At 45.6% G+C, this 24,155-nt stretch overlaps 1 protein-coding gene and 1 long non-coding RNA gene across 2 annotated transcripts in view; both read right to left on the bottom strand.

Moving 5' to 3' along the window:
- The window catches only part of Xkr6 (XK related 6), a 225,335-nt gene that overhangs the window by 143,309 nt on the left and 57,871 nt on the right, over positions 1-24,155 (bottom strand).
- On the bottom strand, positions 19,671-23,880 carry LOC119088518. The gene is made up of 2 exons (XR_005092173.1): positions 22,224-23,880; positions 19,671-19,822 (listed from the first exon to the last, which is right to left on the bottom strand). It is a non-coding gene; the product is annotated as an uncharacterized LOC119088518 (long non-coding RNA).

Here is a 24,155-nt window from a genome sequence, read left to right on the forward strand (position 1 = left end):
ATAGAGCACTGTGACCAAAAGTAACTTTGGGAGAAAGGGGTTTATTTCATCTTACATATTGTAGTCCCTCATCCTGGGAAATCAAGGCAGAAACTCAGAGGAATCTACAGACAGAACGGAAGTGGAGGCCATGGAGGAACACTGCTCACTAGCTTGCTCCTCATGGTTTGCTCAGCCTGTTTCTTTATAGCACCTAGGACCACCTGCCAAGAGGTAATACTGCCCACAGTGATCTGGACACTCCCATATCAATTATCAATAAAAAATACATTACAGCCTTATCCAGAGACCTATCTGGAGGGTGCATTTTCTCAACTGTTTGCTCTTTTCAAATGAGTATAGTTTGTGTCAAGTTGATGTAAAAACTAACCAGCACAACTTCTTATGTAAAATCTCTTGTGGGGATCAGAATTTGGGGACCCAAAAGTGCTCAGGTGTGACATACCCACTGGAGTGAAAGGGCTGATCTGTTACTGTAGTAGAAAATATAAACACTCTCCTTGGCCATATATAACCTTAATTACAAGTCTCACATGACCTTATGCTGAACCTAAAAACACTTTCAGGTTTCTTTGACATTTTCCTGTTTACAACTCAGGAGTCAGAAAAAAATTAAATAAAATTCTCACTGCCCCTCATTGAGCATACAATCACACACATATGCACACACATACGAACAACAAGCCAAGGAACATTCCACTAAAGAATTCCTGCTCTATGTTTTATTCTGTTCTGTTTGTGGCTCACTGCATTGCTATCAGAGTACACACAACACTTTTGACCTGAGATCCCCTGTGAGCTTTGAGGGGTTAGGTGAGAACCCTGGCTGGAAGGGTGGGCTCATCTACCGGCCATGGTGTGAGTGATGCCACCTTTGGTGGAGGGAATGGGTTACTGCACTGGAGTGTCAGGAGCTGTCGTGGTGTTGCCTGTGGAGCCCGGCAAGAGGCCTAGGGGTAGGGTCCTGGATGTGCTTTCTCCTGGGTTGAGACCAACGTCCTCAGCCAGCAAGGAGCTGAGGCTCCTCTTCAACCTCTTTGGACTTTCCTGACCTGCAACAATCAATAAGTAGGTTTCTCATTAAAGAATGCCAGGGTTGAGGGTCCTGAACAATAAACATTGCAGTCAGCCGGGCCCAGTTATGGTCTGGTATGTTCCCTAACAGTTGTGTCAAAGGCTTGGTCCCCAGTGCAGGAGGATTCAGAGATGAGACCCTCAAGAATGGCTGGGTCATGAGGGTTCTGGCCTCATCTAACCACTGATGAATTCAGTTTAACAGACTACTGGGGGGTGGAGGGGGTTAGAAAGGAGGTGGACAAGGCTGCTGGAAGTGGCTGCTGACAGCTGCATCTTGTCTCAGGCCCCCACTTTTCTCTCTCTCTGCTCTGCCACATGCTCCCTGCCAGGATGCTCTGCCTCATTCCAGGCCAAGAAGCCTCAGAGCAGAGCGACCATGTACTGAAATCATGAGCCCAAACAAGCCTGTCTCCTCTGGTTCGCTTGCCCATGTATTCTGCTAGAGTTGGAAAGCCAACAAAAGCCTCTCCTAATGGGGTAATGATGGCCAAAGAGGCATCTTCCCAGTGTGGCTACACTGAGTTCTTCTTTTCACTTTCCACTACTGTCTTTTTTTTACTCGATTATTGAGGATGGGTGGCTAGACGTGACTTGGGGTACGGGTTGTGACCGGCCATGTTTGATAACAGTTCCATGGCAGGCCCTGGGGACACTTACCAGATTGCCCACCACTGGCTTTGGTCAGCTGACCCCGAGGTATGTTCCCTCACTCCAGTATTCCAGCTCCCAGCTCCAGGCAAACCATCTACCTTGGCTTTCTGCTCACACACAGAGGGAACGCTTGTAGAAAATCTGCCAAGGCCAAGCCCTAGGGCTCCAAAGCCCTGTTGCTTTCCAGCCCCCAAATCAGCAGACTGCATCTCACACAGGTGGTGGTCCATCTTCATCACAGACTGTAGTCTCAGCAACAGTATTAAGAGATTTGGGGCAGGGCGTTGGGGTGGCTGAGTAAAGGTGCTTGCACCCAGCCTCAAGACCTGAGTTTGATGCCCCAGGACACGCATAACGGATGGAGAGAAATGATTTCTGAAAACTGTCCTCTGACTTCTTCATGTTTCATGTGCCATCCCCCACACGTTTATACATATACACTAAATAATGGAATTTAAAGACTGACTGTGGGTGACATGACCCTTTTCTTCTTAACATGGCCTAACATGTATTGAAATCTGGCTTACGTGTTTCAAATTCATGATATAAATGATATAAAAACTGCAGTGACGACTCCATGTCAAAGCTCTCTCCATTTTTAAAAATTTCATATATGTAATAAGCTTGCTGACACGAAATTTAGAGCTTCACACTTCAGGATCTTTGGCTTGGGGCATATATAATCCATACACACACACTAACCAGATCACCCCAAAAACAAAACAAAAAAACTCTCCTTGAGCTCCTCTGCTTTCTCCCCACCCCCACCCCCACCCCCCGCCTCCAATCATCTGCTGTGGTGCAGGGAGCTGGTGATGCTCTCTCATGGTTCTCTCATGGTACCAACACCTGGGGACAGGACTGCAGCCTCCACACAGAACTCCAATTTCCTCACAAGCAGACGAGGTAGCGAGATTGTCATTATCATCACCAGAATCGACTCCGGGGTTGATTCACCCAAAGCCAAAGTCTGCCTGTCTCTCACCCACTGCAGGCAGATGAGCTGCTTCCCATTCACAGATTAATCCTCACCAGACAGACACAAAAGAAGACAAAAGAGGCTGATTCACAGGCAGACTGCCTTGTACAATCATGAATGAATGGATAATGCAACTGGGGAGCAGAAACAAGACTGGTTCCCAGTGAAGGCAAACAAGTGCTTTCATTTTGTACAGAGATGAGACTGTGGATTGTTTCACGTTCTTTCCCCAGATAATAAATCTTTCGGGTTCTCTTTTCTGGTTTTGTTTGGTTGGTTTTGAGACAGGGCGTTGCTAGGCAGACCTCAAATTTGCAGGGATCTTCCTGCTTCTGCCTCTCCAGTGCTGGGACACCACCATTCTGGTGAGTGATCTGCAGTTTTACAATTCATTTCAATTGTGATTATAGTGTAGACCAAACAACAATGAATTGTGCTCTATATAATTACACAAATGGAAAGTGTCACTAAATACTTTGCACAACCCATTACTAAAAGCTACTAGAGTGTAGTGGCCTAAGTCGGGCAGTAAGTCAGCCACAGAACTTGGAAATAGTCATGTTCACAAATAATGAAAGAAGCCAGGCAATGCTGTGCAGAATCTAGAAAATCCTTGCCGCTAACTCGGGGTAAGGGCTATGGCCAAACACATCTGTTACACTGATACAATTTAATGTGTAAACCAAAGGCCACAAAAGATATAACCCAGCTCTTCTGAGGCTGCAGGGTATTTCACAGAACTGACTCAGTGGCTTGAAGATGCAGCCCAGGCATGGCTAAGTTTTAAATGCCAGACTGGTGAGTCTGGTGCCAGAATCTGTTGAGAACTGATAACAACCAAATAAAGAGGAGTACTTGTCTCAAAATATTTGCTGCCAACTAGCAATTCCATCATCTTCCAATTAAGTCTACAATTAAGAATAACTTTCAGAATCATTTTGCTCCAGAGTTGGGAAGATAGTTTTTTGGTTTTTTTTTTTTTTTTAAATAATGCTTAAAAGAAATTTTGAGGGCAGGTGAGGTGGCTCACTTGGTAAGGGTGGTTGCCACCAAGTCTGATGACCTGAGTTTGAACCCTGGAATCCACACAGTGGGAGGAAAGAACCAAGTCCTCAGAGTTGTCTTATGACCTTTGCATAGGTCCTGCCACCTCTCCTGAGTTGACCAAACAGAACACAGAACACTATTGGAGTTTAAACATCAATCCGAGCCTCCTACATCTTCAAGTGTGTCATATCTTTTTATTTTAAACATTGTGACAAAATCTTTGGAGCCCAGAGCCCTTTGGCCAGGTGCCAGAAATTTCCAGAAAGCCCAGCTCCACAATTAGGGCTGTGATTTAGTTTCTTTCTGTTGCTGTGATAAAAACACTCTAAACAAAGGCAACTTACGGGGAGGAAAGGGTTTATTTCAGTGTGCAGGCTCAGGGGGAGGAAAGGGTTTATTTCAGTGTGCAGGCTCAGGGGGAGGAAAGGGTTTATTTCAGTGTGCAGGCTACAGTTCATCATTGAAGAAAGTCAGGACAGAAACTTGAAACAGAAACCAAAGTGGAACAATTGCTGGCTCGCTCATGGGACTGCTTATCTAGTTTTCTTACACGACCCAAGACAATCTGTGCAGGGAATAGTGCCACCCACAGTGGACTGGACCCTCTTACATCAGTTAACAATTATAACAACCCCCTTCAGGCATGCCCACTGGCCCATCTGATTTGGGCAATCTCTCAATTGAGACTCCTTTTTCAGTTGACTTGAAGGTGTTTCAAGTTGATGATACATAAAGCTAACTAGGGCAAGCTGTGTATTCATGTATACTTTCATGATGTCTTTCTTTTCAATTAAAATATTCTTCAGAGAAAGTTCAGAGGTCCTTAGAGCACTCGGGCGGCTTATTATTGAAGGATTCATGTATTACTGTGTGAGAACAGTTCTGTTCACTTAAACTTTAGCCTACTCACAATGTTAGAGAAATAGATTTTCTTTTTCGCTATCTTTTGAATCTTACGTGGGGGAGAGAGCAGCAATGTGTGTGTGTGTGTGTGTGTGTGTGTGTGTGTGTGTGTGAACACATATATACATACTCATTTAGTTGCTGTGTATGTATGTAGGCATGTACTTCCTATGTAAAATGAAAGGGTGTGTAGAATAAAACCTGTGGGAATAGGTTCGGCCTTTCCAAGTGGGCCCTGCGTTTAGAACCCGGGTTGTCAGGCTTGGCATCAAGCCCCTTTACCTGCTGACCCGTCCCACAGGCTCTTTTGGCGTTGTCAATGTCGTGTTAATAGACGTTTTGGATCTTGAAAGATTCTGAAAAGTTCTCCACAGAAAACACTCTGAACCAAGTCTGTCTCACTTAACTTCAAAGAGGGCCCACAAGAATTTTATTAATATGGTCTAGAAGGAAGTGAGACTATCGAGGACTCTTCCCCTGATGCCCAGCAGCAGCAGCCTGGCTCCCGTTTTCTGCCATGTGCCATGGCAACAGAACCACAAAGCCCACCACTTCCCATGAACACCCAGGCCTGTGACTGCTCTCCATCCTCACAGCCATGCGGATGTGCTTTGCCCAGGGTAGCAGGTATCCACCAAAGTCACATGTTCAGACAACTTGCCAAGCACCTATCAACACTGGCTTCCAGCAACATAGCAGATATATGGCTGCTTCCCAGTGAGTATCTCAGAACTGCATCAAGCCACTGAAATGCTTTTAACTGATTATGCTTAGTACTCCCCCAAGTCAAAGCTGGGGCTGGAATGGTGCTACTGGACAACCACACTTGGAGACCCCACTCTAGGGACTGCTTCCCTGTATGTTCTTGACTTCTAAATGCAGATCAGGCTGGCCTTGAACCCTTGTCTAATATGTCAGGGATTGCTTAGGTCTTGATAAAGAAGTCATAAACTGAACAGAGACACTTCCTAGTCTGGATTTGTATTTATTGGAGGTATCAAAGTTACAATTCACATCATAGCCACTGTGATGGGGACATATTAACAGAACTCTCTAGGGAGATTGTATCAGTACAGGAACCTGGATCAGTGTTACAGGCTCCCAGACCTTAGCACAGGAGATACCACGGTGGAAGTACCATTCAGGCCTTGAAACCCAGCACACAGACAGCAACACTGATTAAAACAAGAACAAAGGTCTGGTCCATCAAAGTCCATAGTCCTGGGAAAGTCCTTGAATGTACTGACCTTGCTTTTGGCTTCTGTACTTCTGCTTCTGGCTAACTCTTCTGCTAGCTGAGGTATGCCAAACCAAGATAAGTTTTGTGCTTAAAAGCACCGAGGTCCCAAACACCTACTGGACTAACTGGATAAACTAATACTTTCTACTGGCTTGAACCAGGTCCAAGTAATCTTCTCTAGTGGATACCTACCTCACAATTCTAGAGGCCCCAGTGAAATCCCCACAGACCAGACCTCAAGACACCAGGTGTCTTCGAGCCCCCCAGAGTTGGAAAAAAGTGCAGTCAGCGGACAAGAGACTAAGGGGTGTGCAACCTGAGACATTCTGGGGCCCTGAGACTCTTTGACCAATCGCTGACTATGGATGGCCTCAAAGGAATCCAACAGCTCCATCCCAAAAGGAAACAAATTGAAAGTTGCTTCATCTGTCACCTCTGGAGATAAGTCTGGTTAAGACACCTTCTGTTTAGGGCACAAAGGAGAGGCCAGAAGTGGCTGCTGACCGAGTCCTATGTGAGACATCCCCAGACTCCCCTGTTCAGGTGTATGAATATGTGGTGGCCACCCCGATTGTCTTTATTATGTGTCTCTGTGTAGATCTAGGTGTTTCTATCAATTTTGTTGGTTGGAGAAACAGATCTAAAATTGAAAGAGGAGTGAGTCATTGTGGGACCATCGCCTCCACTGCCCCCAAGATGCCTATCAAGTTTCGCAAAGGCTCATAAACCATGCCAGGCCATCCACCGGAACCACACCCCTTTCCAGAGGCAGCTGCTGCTGTTGCTATGGTGATGCCAGTGGCGGCTCCAAGCAGTAATGGTGGCTGGTGGCTGCCACTGCCCAAGGGGAATTTTGTAGACGAGGACAGATACGGTGTTTCTTCCAAGAAATCTCTGGACCTTCTGTGAAATGGATTCCCCTTCTTTTGGAGTTGGGTAGCCCAGTGGTGGTTCACGCCATCTTGAACACAGTGACTGGGAAACCCCAACCACCCAGACTCGCACCAGTTTCCCTGCATTGACTAGTGGCTTTATCTGGTGAGAGACCACCCCCCACCCCCAAACCCCAGCTAAAGACCTGTGCCCTCTTGTTGGACACCCTGAATCATTTTGGCTAGGCCACGTTGCCCAGAGAAATCTCAAACCTCCACAAATTCTCTCAACCTCACTCATGAGCCTGGGGTCCTGGTCCTGGTCTTTGTGTGGAATGTGGGGAGGGGTCCAGTCTCTCAACCAATACCCTCTGCCATCTCAGCGGAGTGTGCACAGGGAGGAGGAGATAGTTCCCCTAGCCAAGAGTTCCCTCTCCTCCCTCCCTGCCTCCTCTAAGCAACTGGCTTTGCCGGGAGAAGGGTGAGCAGCTCTCCAGGTCAAAGCCAGAGAAGAGCAAGTTCAACTCCCTTCTCTTCCATAAATTTATGTCTCCTCTTCAACCAGTGATCTATGTAACTGGAAAAACTCAGAACCCCTATTCTCGGAAAAGTCCAGTGCGACCTCGGTAGAGAGGTCTTCCTCCCTGCCCAACCTGACTGGGACCCCCAACACTGGTCGAGGTCAGGAGGTTTGGGATCATTTTTTTAAAGAATTAAAGAGAGCAGCTAGAAAATACTGGTTTTGTTACTCAGTTGGTCCCAGATATTAGAAAAGAAACTGCAGAAGTTAGAAGGTTTGATGATGTAAGTAGATCCTAATCTGGGTATGTGTGTGTGTGTGGGGGGGCAAAACAAAATATAAAAAAGAGACCCCAGAGGGCAAAGCCAGAGACAGCAGGAAAAAAAGAGGGAAGAGGGGTACCACATCCTACAAAGGGGGTCCTTGGCCAGGCACTAGGACCCTAGAAGAGGCCAGTGGCCTATCTATCCAAAAGACTCGATTCTGTTTCTGGCTTCTTTTCGGGCAGTTGCTGCTACAGCCACGCTAGTAAAAGAAGCTGACAAACAGGCTTTGGGCCAGGAACTGTTCCTAACTGCCCCACACTCTGTAGTGGCTCTCCTGAGGGGGGACCCAAGAAAGGTGGAGGTACAGTGCCCAAATAATGCACTATCAAGCACTTCTGGGCCAGCCCTGCATCCAATTCTGTAAAGCTTCAGCCATCAGCAGGGCCAGTCTATTGCCAGACAATAACCCAAAAAGCCTGTCCAAGACGGCAGCCATGTTAGGGTCATCAGACTCCATCAACCGGAAGGGAGGCACAGCAGGGTATGATTCTGTGATGTGGCAGTGGATGCAGACAGGGTCACCCCCGTCACCAACCTGGTGAAGGGAGATGCCCTGGCCTCTCCAGCTCCAGCCAGCAAGAACTCACAGCTCAGCTCATCCAGGCGGGTGCTGGCAATGTGGAAACACCTACAGCCTTGGTGAAAGACAGACTCCAGCAGCGTCAGCTTCCACCTCAGGCAGGGCCCTGGCCCCAGCTGCCGCTTTCCCTGTGGCTGCAGCTGCTACATCCTCGGCTCCACTCTGTTATGCTCTGGGGCTGGCAGGTTGGGAGCCTCCAGCCCCTGTCCACACTTCCTGATTCCCGCTTCACCTGGAAATGACTGGTGTCATCCAATCCGTCAGACCTGACCTAACAGATATCCTGCTACAAGACGCAGAAGAGATACTGCCCACTGATGGGAGCAGTTTTATTCAAGATGAAATCAGTTATGCTGGGGCCAGTTAGACAGGACAGAGTGGGTCCAGTCCCTCCGCCCAGGGATTTCAGCACAAAGGGCTGAGCTTCTGGCATTTAACCCAGTGACTTTGCTGGGAATAGGGCAAAGTCATCACTGCATACACAGACAGTCATGGCCAGTGTCCATAGGGGCTTCTAGAGAGAGAGAAGGGGCTCTTCACCTCAGCCAAAAAGGAAATCAAAACCAGAAAAAAATCATGGACCTACCAGAGGCCATATGAGTGCCAAGAGAGGTAGCCATTGTCTACCACCAAGAGCATCAACAGAGGAGCCCCCAGAGGCCCAAGGGAATAGGGCAGTAGAACTGGCCACCCAAAAAGCAGCCCTAGAATCAGTGGGGCCTCTCCAGATCCTAGTTACCCTGTGTACTTATTGCTTCTATGCCCACTAGTCAGGGGTAATTAGAGAAAGTTTAGCCATGGTCAGAAATAACCTTCAAGAAAAAAAAAATCGAGAATCTAACAACTACTAACAAACATAGTTCACTGGTCACCCTGGATAACTACTCCACTTACAGGCATGCTTGGGCCATGAATCCTTTTGCTCCTCTCTCTCACTATAGGACCCTGCTTGCTCAACCACCTACTTAGCTATGCAAAACAGAGAATAAATTCTGCTAAACTACGAGCTGGGGTTCAGAAGACAAAATAAGCTCCTGCCCTCAGATGAGCCCACGATTTGATTCATGCCCATAGAACTAGTGGGGAATGGAGCAGACCCCCAGACCTTAGTAGGCCCCAGACCTTAGCACAACAGACACCATGATGAAAGTATCATTCAGGCCTCAAACCCCAGCACCTGGGCAGAATACCTGCCAAAAACAAGAACAAAGACCTAGTCCATCAAAGCCCATAGTCCTAGGCAAGTCCCTAAATGTACTGACCTTGCTTTTTGGTTTCTGTCATTCTGCTTCTGGCTAACTGTGTCCACCCAGAATGGTCTTCTCTCTCTTTCCCCTCCCTCTATCTCCCCCCCCCCCCAATGTTTTAAAGCTCACTGAGAAAGGCTCAGGACTGCACTGGAATCCCGGGCAGCTAATAAAGACTTTCTATTGACTAGAACCGCATCCGTGTGGTCTTCTCTGGTGGATACCTCCCAACAGCAGAGCCAAGCTTGTGAGTTCCTGAGGAGGCATGATGAAGGTTGGAGATGGAAGAGATGGTGAAGTAACAATTCCTAAATGGAGCTCATCTTGACAGAAAATAGAACTAATGATTTCAGTAGAAGTTAAGCTATGTGATCGGGCAGGGGCCTGAAAGTTCCACTCATTGCAATTAGTGCCCAACGGTTTCATCTAGAAAGCATCTAGAAATGTTATGATGATCTGGGAGGGCAGCTTCGGAAGATGAACAACACTGCCAATCCTAAGCACAACACAGCAATTGTGCCAAACCCCAAAGGTGCACTCCCTGAAGACAGGGAGGATGGAGTAATACTCACACCACCTCCCTGCAAAGACTAGAAAGAGAGATGCATCCGAACTCGATGTAGATATTCAACTTCTGCCATGAGAGCACTTCTCTTTGATCTGCCTAATTAAACTAGGAAAACTTGCCATCAAAGCAGTTTCACACTAGGCTGGGAAATTCTGCAGGCCTTAGAATCAGGGATGCAAAACCTGGCTGGGAACAAACGTCATGAGCCACTGGGACAGGTAGCACAGACTGACAATTCCAAAGGGAGATGCCATTCAGCTTCAGTGTTCTAAAACCTGTACGCACCATTCAGAGGGACCATCTGGAAGCACTGAATCCTGATAGTGTATCTCAGATGTAGACAGCTCAAGTTTCCAAGTGCCAACGACTTATACCAAGGTAATGGAGTAAGGGCAGAAATGACACAGGAGGGAGGTCAGGGGAACAGAGTGTGCAGGAGAGAAAACCCGGAAGGAATCTGAACTGTAAACCGAGCTTCCAGCAGTAGGGACATTAAGGTTTGGACATGAAGTGGTCTTGGCTCACGCGTTTGAAGAACAAGGCCCCTGCTAGAGGTATTTTGCCTTGTTGGAGAACCTTTGGACACAGGGTCTAGCCAGCTGACCAAGAGTTGTAGTGGTGCAGCTTGTGGGTCATGACCAAGTCGCCCTAACTTTCTGCTTCGCAGGTGGTGTCATGGTACGGGTGTCATGATCTACTGCCACACCCTCCCTTAAGCTGATTCAGTCAGGTATTTTGTCCCAGTGACAAGGAGCTATACAAGATGTTGGTTCCATGCACACAGAGAAGACACTGAAAAGGATGCATTCATCTTAGTAATGTGTACTTACATAATGCTGGTTTAAAAAAAAAAGTGTGGGGCTATGACAGACAAGGAGTGGAGTGGTCTGCCTAGCATGTACGACATCTATGTTCAAACCCAGTGCTACCCAAAAGAAGGGGAGGGGCTGGTCAGCAAGGACGATTAATGGAAAGTAATGGTTGCACATCATATCCAGATTTTATAACAAGTTAGGTGTGTTTTGAAGAAAACAGGTATAGAGATGGGGAAAAAAACTTTGACTACTTACTTTCTGTCCCGCACTCACCAGGAATTCCAGCCTGTCCACAGGACTCAAGAAATCTTGGCCCCGTTTAGCATTAACTAACTCTCACAGGGGAGGCTGCAGAGGACCACATCTGCACATCCTCCCTGCAGCATGAAATGTGGGGTCCGACCCTGGTCTCATTCGGATTCTCCTTAGGCTTGTCCTCTCTCACGTCTGGCTGCATGTCCTGGGTCTGAGTGGCAGATCCCTAAGGAACATGGCTCCCTTCTGATGGAACCTCTGCATTTAAGCATCACAACCCCCGACTGGCATGGAGCTGACGCCTGAGCTGGGCCTGGGTTATCAGGCAAGGCTAACACAGAGAGACAACTGTCCACAGCTGGCACACATGTCCAGTGTGGGCCAAGGGATGGGTAGAAAAGCAGAAATGAGCCGGGCGGTGGTGGCGCACGCCTTTAATCCCAGCACTCGGGAGGCAGAGCCAGGCGGATCTCTGTGAGTTCGAGGCCAGCCTGGACTACCAAGTGAGCTCCAGGAAAGGCGCAAAGCTACACAGAGAAACCCTGTCTCGGAAAACCAAAAAAAAAAAAAAAAAAAAAGCAGAAATGTCTAGAAACATTTCTCAAGTCACACTTTCTGGAGGACACCTACCCTGACATGGTTAGTCATCACCAAGTACTGCCTCAGTCTCCCCACAGAATGCTGAGCACGGTGCTTTTCCGCCATGGTTTTGTTCCCTGTGTTGCCAGTGGTCAGTCAAGGTCCAAAACATGTTAAGTGAATTCTACAAGTAAACATCTCACAAGTTTATCCCTTTCCAAACACAAACCTTATGCTCATCATGTCTGTTTGCCAAGAGACTAGAGCAGTACCTGAGACCTGAGAAACAGCATCAATGCAAGAGTGAAGAGACGTAGCTGGCACACCCAGCTGAGACGAGTCTCCAACAGTCTTTGGAAGAAAGCTTTTGGTTGGCGTAGCTCACTGAAAGGGGCAGGAAGAAAGGTGATGGAAAATGAAAGCTTCTAGTTGGCAAGAGCTAGTTCCCTTCAATCATCCGGATTGAGTCTCGGGATAGCAGAAAGCTTACCTAATGACTATGCAGCACTAGTGCAGCCTAAGGGAACCCAAGTTCCCATCAAGCAAGACGAAGAGGATGCAGAACCCAAGAATTTGGGGCAGCTGTAAAGATACCCCAGTACCGACCCTGCCTATACCCCAAGGAGTCTCATTTCATTCCGTCCTGGCTGCTCATCCTGTCCTTCCTCCTGGTGCCCTTGATTCCAAACTCACAAGATGCTCTACAGTTTCCTCCAAAGAGAACATGGGGCAAAAAGAATGCATAGTGAGGTCTACAGAGGAATGGTCCTTACACACACTTCTGCTCCATCAAGCCCAAACCATCGGGTTTATTTTCTTCTTCAGATTTTAAGAGCAGTGTACCACAATAAAGAGCGCGTCTCCAAATGGGCTCCTAGATCAACTGTTGGTGGCAAAATTTTATTTTATTTTTTTTAGAGGAAATGGCAGATTCGGATGAATTCAACTCAATTTCGATTTAAACAGAAAAACCTAAAACTTAAAATCTACAAGGAAGAAACTACAATTAGCTGCAGTGGCTTCCTGGAGAGCTGTAAAACCTTTCTGCTTATGCCAGCAGACAGGTAAAGCACACTCCACCATTGGCCATCAGCTGGGTAAAACAAGAACTACAACTGCTGAATCAGGCCAATGAAAAGGGGGAGGCAGCCCTGCGCCACCCACAAGTTGCACACAGGCCACACAGCCTGGTTGTTCAGTAACTGCCCATTCCCTTCAGATGGGGAACCATCTTACAGTGTCTTCAACATTTTGGTATACTCTAAAGATTCCACAAATGGGGCTTTTAAAATTGTATGAAAACCTGTTCTGTGATGAGGATTCTGGATTGCTACAGAGGCTCTGGGGAAAAAACAAAAACAAAAAACAAAAAAACAAGCCAACAAACAAAAACCCACCACTCCCATTTCTCTTTCTTTCTTTTCTTTTTTTTTCTTTTTTTGGTTTCTCTGTGCAGCTTTGCGCCTTTCCTGGAAATCGCTTGGTAGTCCAGGCTGGCCTTGAACTCACAGATATCCGCCTGGCTCTGCCTCCCAAGCGCTGGGATTAAAGGCGTGCGCCACCACCGCCCAGTGTCACCACTCCCATTTCCAAGGGAGACCTGAGATATCATTTGACCACAAACGCAAACGGCTTGGAAGGCAGAGAAACAGGTAAGCTTCCTGGTTGAGACTCTCAAAGACAGTCAGAAACTTGTGTTTCCTCTTCAAAGTAAAAATCACAAATCTACCAATTTCTGGATGCCATATTTTAAGAAGTATTTCAATAGGTATCCATGAGTAATCTTTGCTGCAATTTGGGAATATTTAAAAAAAATGCTTGGTTCAAAATCTTAACAGCAAATAATATCTTCTATGAAGTACAATGGTTGCGCAGCCCTGTGGGAGGATATAGAGCAATGTGACCCAGAGTCCGAGACACCCCTCCAGCCAAGTTCATTTATTTGGTAATTTCATTCATTGCTTTTAAGTCCCAATGAATGGAGGAAGCGACTGCCTCACTAATGACAGCCCAGGGCTTGAGAATTCAACAGTGGGTTTCTTAAGAAAAAAGAAATCTAAGGAAAACAGAGTAGAACAAACTTCCTCTAGTCTGCAACCCAGGAAAAACTTTGCACAGTCCTGGGGGACCAGGGAGAAACTCTAGAGTGCTGTGCACCTGGTCAAAGGTCATGGAGCCTCCGCTGAATGTTGTGCCTCCAAGACCCAAGTGGGTCAAGGTCCTGCCCTACTCTTGAGTAAGACAGGGAATACTGTCTTCTCCAGAAACTGGCTCCCTGACACACTTAGCACAATGCTGGCTCTTAAGGAGACAAGGTATGGAAACTGGCATTATTGCACTTAAGTTGTTCTAGAAAATGCCACTACCCTGGGAAGATGAAGATGACTACACCTCTCAAAGGCGACATGGACATATTGGTGTCTTTTCCCTCCGTGGGTTTTGGTTCAGTTCTTTAAAACTTCTTAATGAACGTCATATAGCTAAAGAGGACAATGGCACGTAAAGATCAACCTTAAACTTGATATTGTAAGATAACACAGATAGGCAGAAGTGTGAAAAACTGATTAATGAGGGCCAGAGAGATGGCTTAGGGAGCAAAAGTACTTGCCACCTAAACCTGACAACCCATGTACAATCCCTGGAAGCCATGGTAGAAGGAGAGCCTCCCTCGCTTTCTGCAAAGTATCCCCTGACCCCCATCCATGCAAGGACGCAGGTGTACACACACACACACACACACACACACACACACACATACACACACACATGCATGCATGGGTGCGCGCGCACACACACACACACACACACACACACACACACACACACACAATTAGCAACCACAATCCACAGGGTGACATAAATCATTTCCTGAAAGTCTGGGTTGTCATGAATCTTTGCATCATCTGAGTTTTCAGTTGAATTTTAACATATTGGTAATGTGAGAGACTTCCAGAAAGTTCTTGGCCAAGCCTTGGTTCAAATAGGATGACATTGTTGCAATGTCAGATTTCTTTTAAAAAACAAAGATCTTTCCAAAGAGCAAGCTAAAGCAATGGTCAAAGCCCCTTTGACTGGTCTCATAAACCCTAATAGGGGACCTGAAAGTTAAACAAGCCCTTTAGGCAGAACTCAGTCAACATGCTAATATTGACCTATACTCCCAAGACATGGTGCCCCCCAGGATTTTGACTTCAAAAACCAATGAGAAATTGTATAACTGTCTTTAAGAGAACTCAATAGCATAAACTTTTCATTTTATGAACCTGATATACAGCAGAGAGCGGCATAAAATTTGTTTTTTGTTTTTAAGAGCTCTTATCCTGAAAGTCACTCTATAGCCCTGACTGTCCTTGCAACAGGGCAATCCTACAGCCTCAGCCTTTTGAATGCTGGGACTAACACTCAAATTCAAAACTGTTATTTTTAACTGTCTAAGTGTTTGTGTATCCTTGTGTTTCTACTCCCTGTATTCTGCTGCAGGTAGGACCCCTGTCCGTCATGCAGGAGCTCTGGTACCCATGAGCCCCTCTGACTGGCTTTAGCCATGCAGCACACAGCTTATCCACTGCTCATTCCAGACAGAGGGTCTTTCCCTACCCTCTGAACCACATGCCACACTCACCCTTACTTATTAAAAATCTCTTTCAGAGTACACAGCTACTTTACTTGGACAAAGTTTGCCATGGACACAGAAAACCTTGAGATACACTTCTAGTACCCTAAGCACTTAGTGACTACAGCCGAGCGCTTAGACTCTGGAGAAAACATGTGACCTGACCACAGGATTTATAGCAGCAGCTGCAGAAAATATGCATATATTACAGGAAAAGTAAAAACAACCATACACTTACCACCCCCACAAATAATTTCAAAGTGTTGAGTTTTAGATAATCAAATCATTTCATTTTTATTAAGCAATAATCAGAAATTTATTACAAGCAGTACAGCCTGTTCACAAATCACATCTGTATTGTTTCTGAGATGTATAAAATCTTATTTTTTAATGTTAGTGTAGTTTTCCAAGGATTACATAATGGATTACAAAGACACACCTGGGTAGTCAATGTAGGTTCAATGTGGGTTCATGTGGGCCTAAAAAGCTAGCCTATGGTCTTGACAAATCTTCCTGACATAGATACTCTCTCTGTGTGATTTTTTTTTTTTCTTTTTAAACACAGGAGTATTTCTCTTCAAGTCCCAGCAAGCTTCCATGCCCATAAGTCAGCTCTGGGTCTTCCCATGCCTGAGGCAGGCCAGGCTCCTTTAGGCTTCATAGCATGGCAGTTGGAGAAGTTTTCCTTGGAAGCCACAACAGCAGTGACCAGCACACTGAGAGGCCACTTTTAGAATACAGTTCTGTGAACTTTTTAGAGGCATCCCTTAGACAGCCAAAGTCCCTATTGTCTAGAAGTGTTGTTTCTCTTCAGGAAGGAAGACGGAACTACGTCAGGAATAAGTCAGAAGGATGATGTGAAGCTCCTGTTCTTAGCAGAGTGCAACCTGACAATGGGAAAGAGGGTTGAACTGTGTGTCGATACTTCTATCTGGACTCAGGACTTGGGAGCCAAACAGCACCATTTTGAAGAGGCAGAAGGAACCAGGATGGAACTGCCTAGGAAGGATGAGCAGGAAAGATGCAGCTGAATTTCCACAGGCCCTTGAGACCGTGTACTCAATGTTTTTATTGTCACCACAGAAAGCATATATTTGAGGCATGAATCAACTCAGGCTCTCCTTCCAGGACCCTCTTCTTGTGGATGTGAAACCATAAAAGTCCAAAGTAGCAAACTCTCAAAGGAGACATAAAAAACAGCTCAGATGCTGAGTAAATGATATCTTTCAGTCAGGTTAACTGACCTGGAGCCTTTGCAGCAGAATGGATCATCAACTCTAGACCACACACAGAGAAATGCCTCAGAGGTGACAGGTGCATTTTGCTGACATTAATGATACATCTTATGAGATTATTTTATGTCTGTACATCCAGTTTGTAAATGACAGTCAAATTCATCTCAGATACAAAGAGCAGGCCACCCAGGATGCTCTGCTGGTGTCACCCTGATGGCACTCTTCTGTGCACTTTCTCCAGGGGCAGTGTTTCTTCAAGTCTCAATTCCACCTTCAGAATGAAGCTGTGCTGTGCAAGAAATTTCCCACAACTGACAGAACAAGGAGGTGACCTGAGACTGCACCATGGAGAGAGGAAGGCTGTCCAAATGGACTTTCTGACAAATCAGATCTGGAGTGGTACGAGCCAGGGGCAGCCACCAAGTGGGAACGCAGAGCGGAGGGTCCTTCCTCCCAGCTGACAAACTCAGAAAGGACCACACACCAGAAAAGCTGAAAGGAATGAAAGCCAGTCCACTGGGAATATTGACAATTTTCCTGAAAATGTGCTTCAAGTTTCCAAGTCACAACAGAGTGCCAAATCTCCAGTCACTATTACATAATTTAAGAAGTATCTGACACCAAGAACTTAATATCCTGACACAATAAAAGGTCGCACTTGAGAAAACCTTTACAGTAATTCAGGGGGGAAAGTTTGGGCATGTTCAAAGGCATTACTATGCAAGTTCTTATGAAACACCATCAACAGAAGACACGGCCATGTCCAATGCCTCAGGCTCCACTTGTCCTTGGAAGTGGCCTTTGCAGGATCTGCGCCCTTTCTCTAGGAGGCTTCCACCTTGTGGCTGCAGGTCTCTGGGTGAAGAGGCAGTGGGCGGCCTTCGAGCCTGCAGGTCCCGCCTTCGGAAGCAGAGAACCGGTGTGGGAGATCAAAGTCAGAGCGAGCGACGAGTGTGAGATCAGGACATCCTCACACACCAATGTCCCTACCTGTGCAGAAACTGCACAGAGATGCTCTGTCTGTGGCTGTGCTGGTGATGGAGCCCCAGCTTCCAGCAGATCTCCACGTGGAGTTTCTCTACAACTTCGCCGACACAGCAGGCTGCTGCTCCACTCACCTTCTCCGGGTCTCTGTTAGTAGGCGTAACTCAAACAGATCTGTTACTCTTTGGAATGCGATGTACCAAGGCTGTGAAGCAGTGACCCAGGAAGGGACAGACTTCCCAAGAGACACACTAAAATGCTCTCTAATCAGTGCTACAAGTAAAACAAAGTTGAATACAGTCTTAAAGTTTTATCCAGAAGCTTCTGGGAGGTGGCCATCATGACCATATCCATGGCCTCAGTTCCTCACTATACATGATACTCTATTATTTTGTAAAGTTATACAACAGGAACAAAATAATTTTTATTGATGATGTATTTTCTCTAGTATTTAAGGTATTTATTTGAAATTAAATTAACCATTGAGTCACAAACACATTTAGAACATGCTGAATAATTCAAATTCACCATTAAAAGCAATACATCGATCTTTCCAAATACTGGCCTCACTGTTCTTAAATATGATGGCATGCTCATGAAAGCTACCCATGACAACACGGAATGCTTCCTGTCCAAGACATCCCAGCATTCTCTTCCCCTCTAGGATGCACTCTGTTCCCTGAGATCCACTCTGTGCAGTTCAGTGTGTAGCTCACCCTCACTCTGTACCATCAGGCTCAGAAGGGTTTCTCTTTAAGTCTCTTCCCTTTGGACTCATGGTTTTCAGAATCTAAGAAGGTCTTTAAAATATTTATTCTGGTAGGGACAAAGTTTTTCCTGGCTGGCTAATTCCTTCTGGGTGTATTAGATACCCAGGCCCAATCAATACTGTGGCTAGAACTAGCTAAAAGGAAACCTCTATTGAGAGAAGGGCCACAGAAGGAGATTTTAAAAGGCAGTTGTAATCAGAAAGCAGCTAAACAGACAACACATGCAGAGATTGGTATATAACAAAAACAGTCTACCAGTATTTTCCAGTGTGCTTCCTACTAAATAAGTATCATCTAATTCATCCTACTGAAAAGGGAGGGAAAGGCTGGTGGGAAGAAGGGGGGAATAATGTAATTAACTTTGATTAGAAGGGAGTCATTGGCAGTAGTACAGCCCTTCAGTTTCTGAAAACCCCCCTAACAGAAATCTGAGGGTAATTGTGGCTGCAAGCATGTAAGGACTCCAGGAGCAATGGACAACTCACCAGTAATAAAACTCGCCATCAACTCTCCTGAGCTACCATTCAGTCTCTGCGGTTTCCTGCGTGTTCTTCATCCTTCCAAGTTGTTCTAACTGTGGTCTTTACAATCGCTATTCCTCAGTGAGGGTGTAAAGAGTAGGGACGCATTCATACTGACCACCGAGTCTCTAAGCCCCTGAGTTAGTTACTGAAGTAACTAAGCATCCTCAAGTCTCTGAATTGCAGGAGGTGCAGAGGAGGCAGGCATGGACAACCGACCACCAATGACTACAGCCCCTGTAATCTGCACTCGATACCACGCATCCACCTGTCGGTGATTGACTACTCCCCACCCACATTCTACATGAGAGCAGCCCACACTTGGAAGGGAGCCAGCCGCTGCTGATTCTTGTTGTTGTTTAGGGAAATTAATCCTTCCAGGAAACGGAGGCCTTTTCTCCCTCCCTTATCCAGACCACCAACCCCTTCCCACTAACTCACCCACCTGACAAGAGGGAGGGAGGGAGGGAGGGAGGGAGGGAGGAGGGAGGAGGGAGGGAGGGAGGGAGGGAAGAAGTGAAAGCGAACAGCCTTCTTCCCTCGATGTCAGCACCTCTGATCTACAATAATGCCTAGTTTGGAAAACTGGCAGCATTTGGCCACACATATATTTGAGAAAAAGAAATCTACATATTCTAATCCAGACCTTGTGAGATATGCTCCAGGTCGAAATGCTGTAATTACTGAATTTCATCTGTCACTTACTGTTTTTTCTTCTCTTCTTAACTCCTGATCAATAATCCCTGTGATCTAAGCAGCTCGCGTTGCCGGCACGTGGGAAAGAAAACGCTCTAACCAAAGCATGACGGGAGGAAACCCACACTGCCCAGAACACGAGAGGTGACAGGCGACAACCCTGAGACACCCCCATCAGCTGACAGGTACGGATTTCCTTCACATGCATTTATTAATCTACTGATTCACCCACCAAAACATGAAAATAGGAAAACAACATCATTTCCAAGGCTCCTACATATTTCCAACATTCAACTTAGGGATCCAAGATTCTGAACATGCCATCACCAAAAAAAATTGCAAACCTAAAAAACAAAAAAGGGAAAATAAATTAAACAAGGGCAAAAGAAAAGGCTTTTTCAGAAAAGGTCAATACTGACTTCTATAAATTTCCAAACATTTCAACATTAATGCTTTACTGGTGCTACATTAGCTCTTAAGCTTTACTTTAAAACAAAGCAGTTTCCACACAGCAAAATAAACTATACCTCTATATAAAACTATATAAACTATCCAGCTACACTCATATGTGCCACCTGCTTGTTCCCTATTGGCTGGGTCAACACCTTTTCACGTTTCTAAGTCTTTAATGGCAGAGTCCTGTCCTCCTCTCTTGGAACCGTGAACGAAGCCACGGGCTTTTTCCTGAACAAGTCACATGTTTCGAAGCTACTTTTTAGCTGAGTGACAGTGGCTGGTGTGTGTCCTCCAGCGCGCTAACTTCTAGCACTTAGCATTAAAGATCACCACGTCTTCTAACTCAATAGGGGCCAGCATAACCAAGCGGGCTCGCTTCGCTTTCTTTTTTTCTATTTAAAAAACAAAAAAACAAAAATTCCATTTGGTTTGGGTAATAAGAAATCAGGTGTGTGTGCATGTTTGTGTGTGTGTGTGTGTGTGTGTGTGTGTGTGTGTGAGAGAGAGAGAGAGAGAGAGAGAGAGAGAGAGAGAGAGAGAGAGAGAGAGAGAGAATGTGTGTGAGTGAGTGATCACTATGTAGCCCTGGCCAGCCTAGAACTCTCTACATAGACTGGGATGGCCTAGAACTCAGAAAGATGGACCTGGCTCTACCTCTGGAGTGCTGAGATAACAGGCGTGGGCCACTAAGCCCAGCCAGAGATGTAGAGATTACAATTTTTAAACATACAGGCATCAGCAATGCCAGTAACTGTTTCTCATTAAGATCTTCTCCCACATCCCACACCTAGGGCAGTCTTACCATGTTGCTATGCTTTTCAAGTGCTGGGACTGTGACTACAGAAATCTACAGCTCGGCCCCTTCTTCTAAGATACTGTTAATACACAAAAAGGAGCCATGACCGACTCCTCCACTGTGGTTTAGAAAACATGCCCCTTAAGGTCAGGACATTCTTCTATAGAAAACTAAGAACTCCGAGTTCTCCCTTCCAAGAGAACCCTGCATACAGGAACAACCTGCTAATCGCTGCTTTTGTCTAAACAGGACAAGGCTGCCAGTGAGGACAAGCTGAGACACACACGGTGCATTTCTCCTGGGTGACCCACTGGAGCCCGAGCTCCGCGGGTGGGCTTTATCTTGGTGCAGGTGAACAACTGCCTCTCATCATAAAATGTCACAGATGTGAAGGGAATCCTTCCCTGAATCTTGCCACTCCCAACACGTAAGATTACAGGCTGAGAAAATACTACAGACCAATGGGAAGCAATGCACAGAAGTGCTGATGAGCATCCATGACAGGAAACAGGAAATGGAACGTGGCATTGCTTTAAAATGAAACTGTCCACTGGGTAACAATTTGGAACTTGCCTTCTGCATGATCTGCTAGACTAGGATGAGATTTGCCCCCCTTAGAGCTCAGCATTGAAGCCACTTCACAACTGAGGCTAAAACGCAGCAAACCTGTGAGGTATTTTGAAGCGGATGGAACTATATCTGGTGCAGAATGTGAACTGACTCGGAGAACCCCTTCTCTGAGTTAGTGGCTCAGGACACCTTGTGAATCTGAGCAAAGAATCTCAGTCTTTCCCAGAATCAAGCCCAGTCCTTTCTCGAAGCACAGTTTCTTTAGCAGACTTAACGGGGCTTGGTCCATGAGAATAAAGCAAACAACTAAGAGATGGCACCTCCCCAAGAACGCTTCCCTAATATTAACATATGTGCACATACATACAGCTATCTATCCCACAGTTCTACTCCCCTCCACTACAAACTACATAAACACATAAAACATTCTAAACATTAACAATTAAAGCAGAGCTGATACATGTAAAATAATTAAATAAAAAATAACTGATCCTCAAAAGGTGATTTACCTTTTGAAAACAAATCACACACACATACATAACATCAAAATTCTTTATCATAGGAGAGAATACCCTGGAAAGAATTCCTTCTTTTGCACCAAAAATCCTAGGAAGCCTGGACTCCCTTTTGTTCAGGAGCAAATCCTACTGGGTTTTCAGTATGCAAATTCCTAGGGGCTCAGGGCTTCTCGTTTGGCATATATTTTATTGCTACTTAAGCAAAACCAAACAACCAAAACAGAAACTGGTTTACACACACCTAAAACATTTGATATGCCTGTGCTTTTCTGATGTTAACATATGACCCAGTCTGGAACATCGGTAAGCTAAGGATTTTCACATCTTCCAAGGGGAGGCACTGGGGTGGGGGTGGGGCAGGTGGGGACATGAGGCCCCTCTCCATCCCTTAGATTTTGCCATTACCATGCTGTGTAGAGGACTTTCAGGACCAGGTGACCGCACACGTCTAGAAATCGGATGACCTCAAAGCCACCTCATTTCAGCTGAGGCCTCATGCCTTTTGCTTAGAGCTAAAAATAAAAACACATGTGAATGAACAAATGAACATGAAATGAAACTCTAACGTGACACTAAAATGCAAAGTAGCAGAAGCAACTTGGCCTCAGAAGAATCAATGTGCACACTTTGTTCGCAGCATCAGAGCTCCAGTCTCCCTGGAAGGTTCCCCCTTCTATCCCTTTAAAAGCTGGAACAACGACAATCATACAATCCCAAGTTTGATCTACAAAGCTAAAGCAGTATTTCACTCATTTTTTGAAACTAGGATACATTACTTTTATATTAAATTAAAGATACAAATGAAGTTAACAATTTAACTTTGTTACTGATAGACACATATATCTGTGTATACATACACAACAGGGCAAGAAAGCAAAGTATACGGTTGAGCTACAACAGTGGGATGACAGAAGAAATAGAGGTTTCAGAACTCCTGGCTTCCAGAGCGTTCTGCAGTTCATGCAAACTGACCGGCTTCTCCGGGGAAAGCGAGCACTGGCTCATCCAGGCAACACAGCATGTGCCCGAGCTCTAGATGGAAAGGCAGGTGCTAGATGGGGTACCCGCCAACCCAGGGCAGTGGGGGCTGCTGCTCCCACCTGAAGGGCAGCAGAATCCAGGAAGTGACAGCAAGGGCCAACTGGACTCAAACAAACCCCACCAAGGACCCCAAGTCTTTCTGCTCCGCATCACTAGCCTCTAAGCTTCAGGACCCAGCACGATTTTCACAATCCTATGTTAATCTTGAAATTCATTCTTCTCCTGGAAAATAAAGGTAGTTCTGATGCCAAACATGTCTCGGGCTATTTTCAATGGTCAAAATGACCAAAAGCCACTTACTCAGTACTTCAGTTTGCTGGAGCTGTGATTTAAAATTCAGAAATCCTGCTGCTAGTTCCCCTGGAATCAGCCCTCCCTACTGTATAATGAAGACAAGCAGCTTATGGGTTTTAATTCCATTCATAAATACCATGAAGTTACAGTTCCTAAGTTAACAAGTAGCCTCTGCATCGACACTATTGTTGGTGTCTGTGTGTATCAACGGCATTGTTTAATTCTGTGATCAACTTAAGTTCTACCTTCATCTTGCAACAAGAGTAGTCCACACATATTTCAGTCAGTTCATCTTCCAGAACTTTTCCTGAGGTTCAACTAAATTTAGACTCTAGACAAATGTTAATAGATTATATTGGCTTGACTCTAAAGTTCACAGATGTGTGCTCTAAAGCAATACACTGTAAGTTATGATTAAATATTTAGAATAACTATTGGGATAATCTAAATTCTCATCATGGACAAGTCCTAAGCAAATCAGATCAGGCATGTGCTCATGTGGTTCTCTCCTCTGATGCAAATTTGAGTCAAGGAAATAGCTCCTACTTGTAAGCAGCCCATACTTCCTCCTTTGCCATATCACAGGGCCTCCTTAGCAACCTGAAGTACATTCACAGAAGATGTAATTAATAGGTGCGCATTTCTGCTTTAAGCCTAAAATGTTTGTTTACTTAACACTTCCAAACTTGTCCTGCATCAATAGAGAAGCTATAAAAAAAAGAAAGAAAGAAAGAAAGAAAGAAAGAAAAGAAAGAAAGAAAGAAAAGAAAGAAAGAAAGAAAGAAAGAAAGAAAAAGCTGGGCGGTGGTGGTGCACGCCTTTAATCCCAGCACTCGGGAGGCAGAGCCAGGCGGATCTCTGTGAGTTCGAGGCCAGCCTGGGCTACCAAGTGAGTTCCAGGAAAGGCGCAAAGCTACACAGAGAAACCCTGTCTCAAAAAACCGAGAGAGAGAGAGAGAGAGAGAGAGAGAGAGAGAGAGAGAGAGAGAGAGAGAGAGAGAG

Source organism: Peromyscus leucopus, chromosome 9 (genome assembly GCF_004664715.2).
Source record: "Peromyscus leucopus breed LL Stock chromosome 9, UCI_PerLeu_2.1, whole genome shotgun sequence".
Classification (NCBI taxonomy): domain Eukaryota; kingdom Metazoa; phylum Chordata; class Mammalia; order Rodentia; family Cricetidae; genus Peromyscus; species Peromyscus leucopus.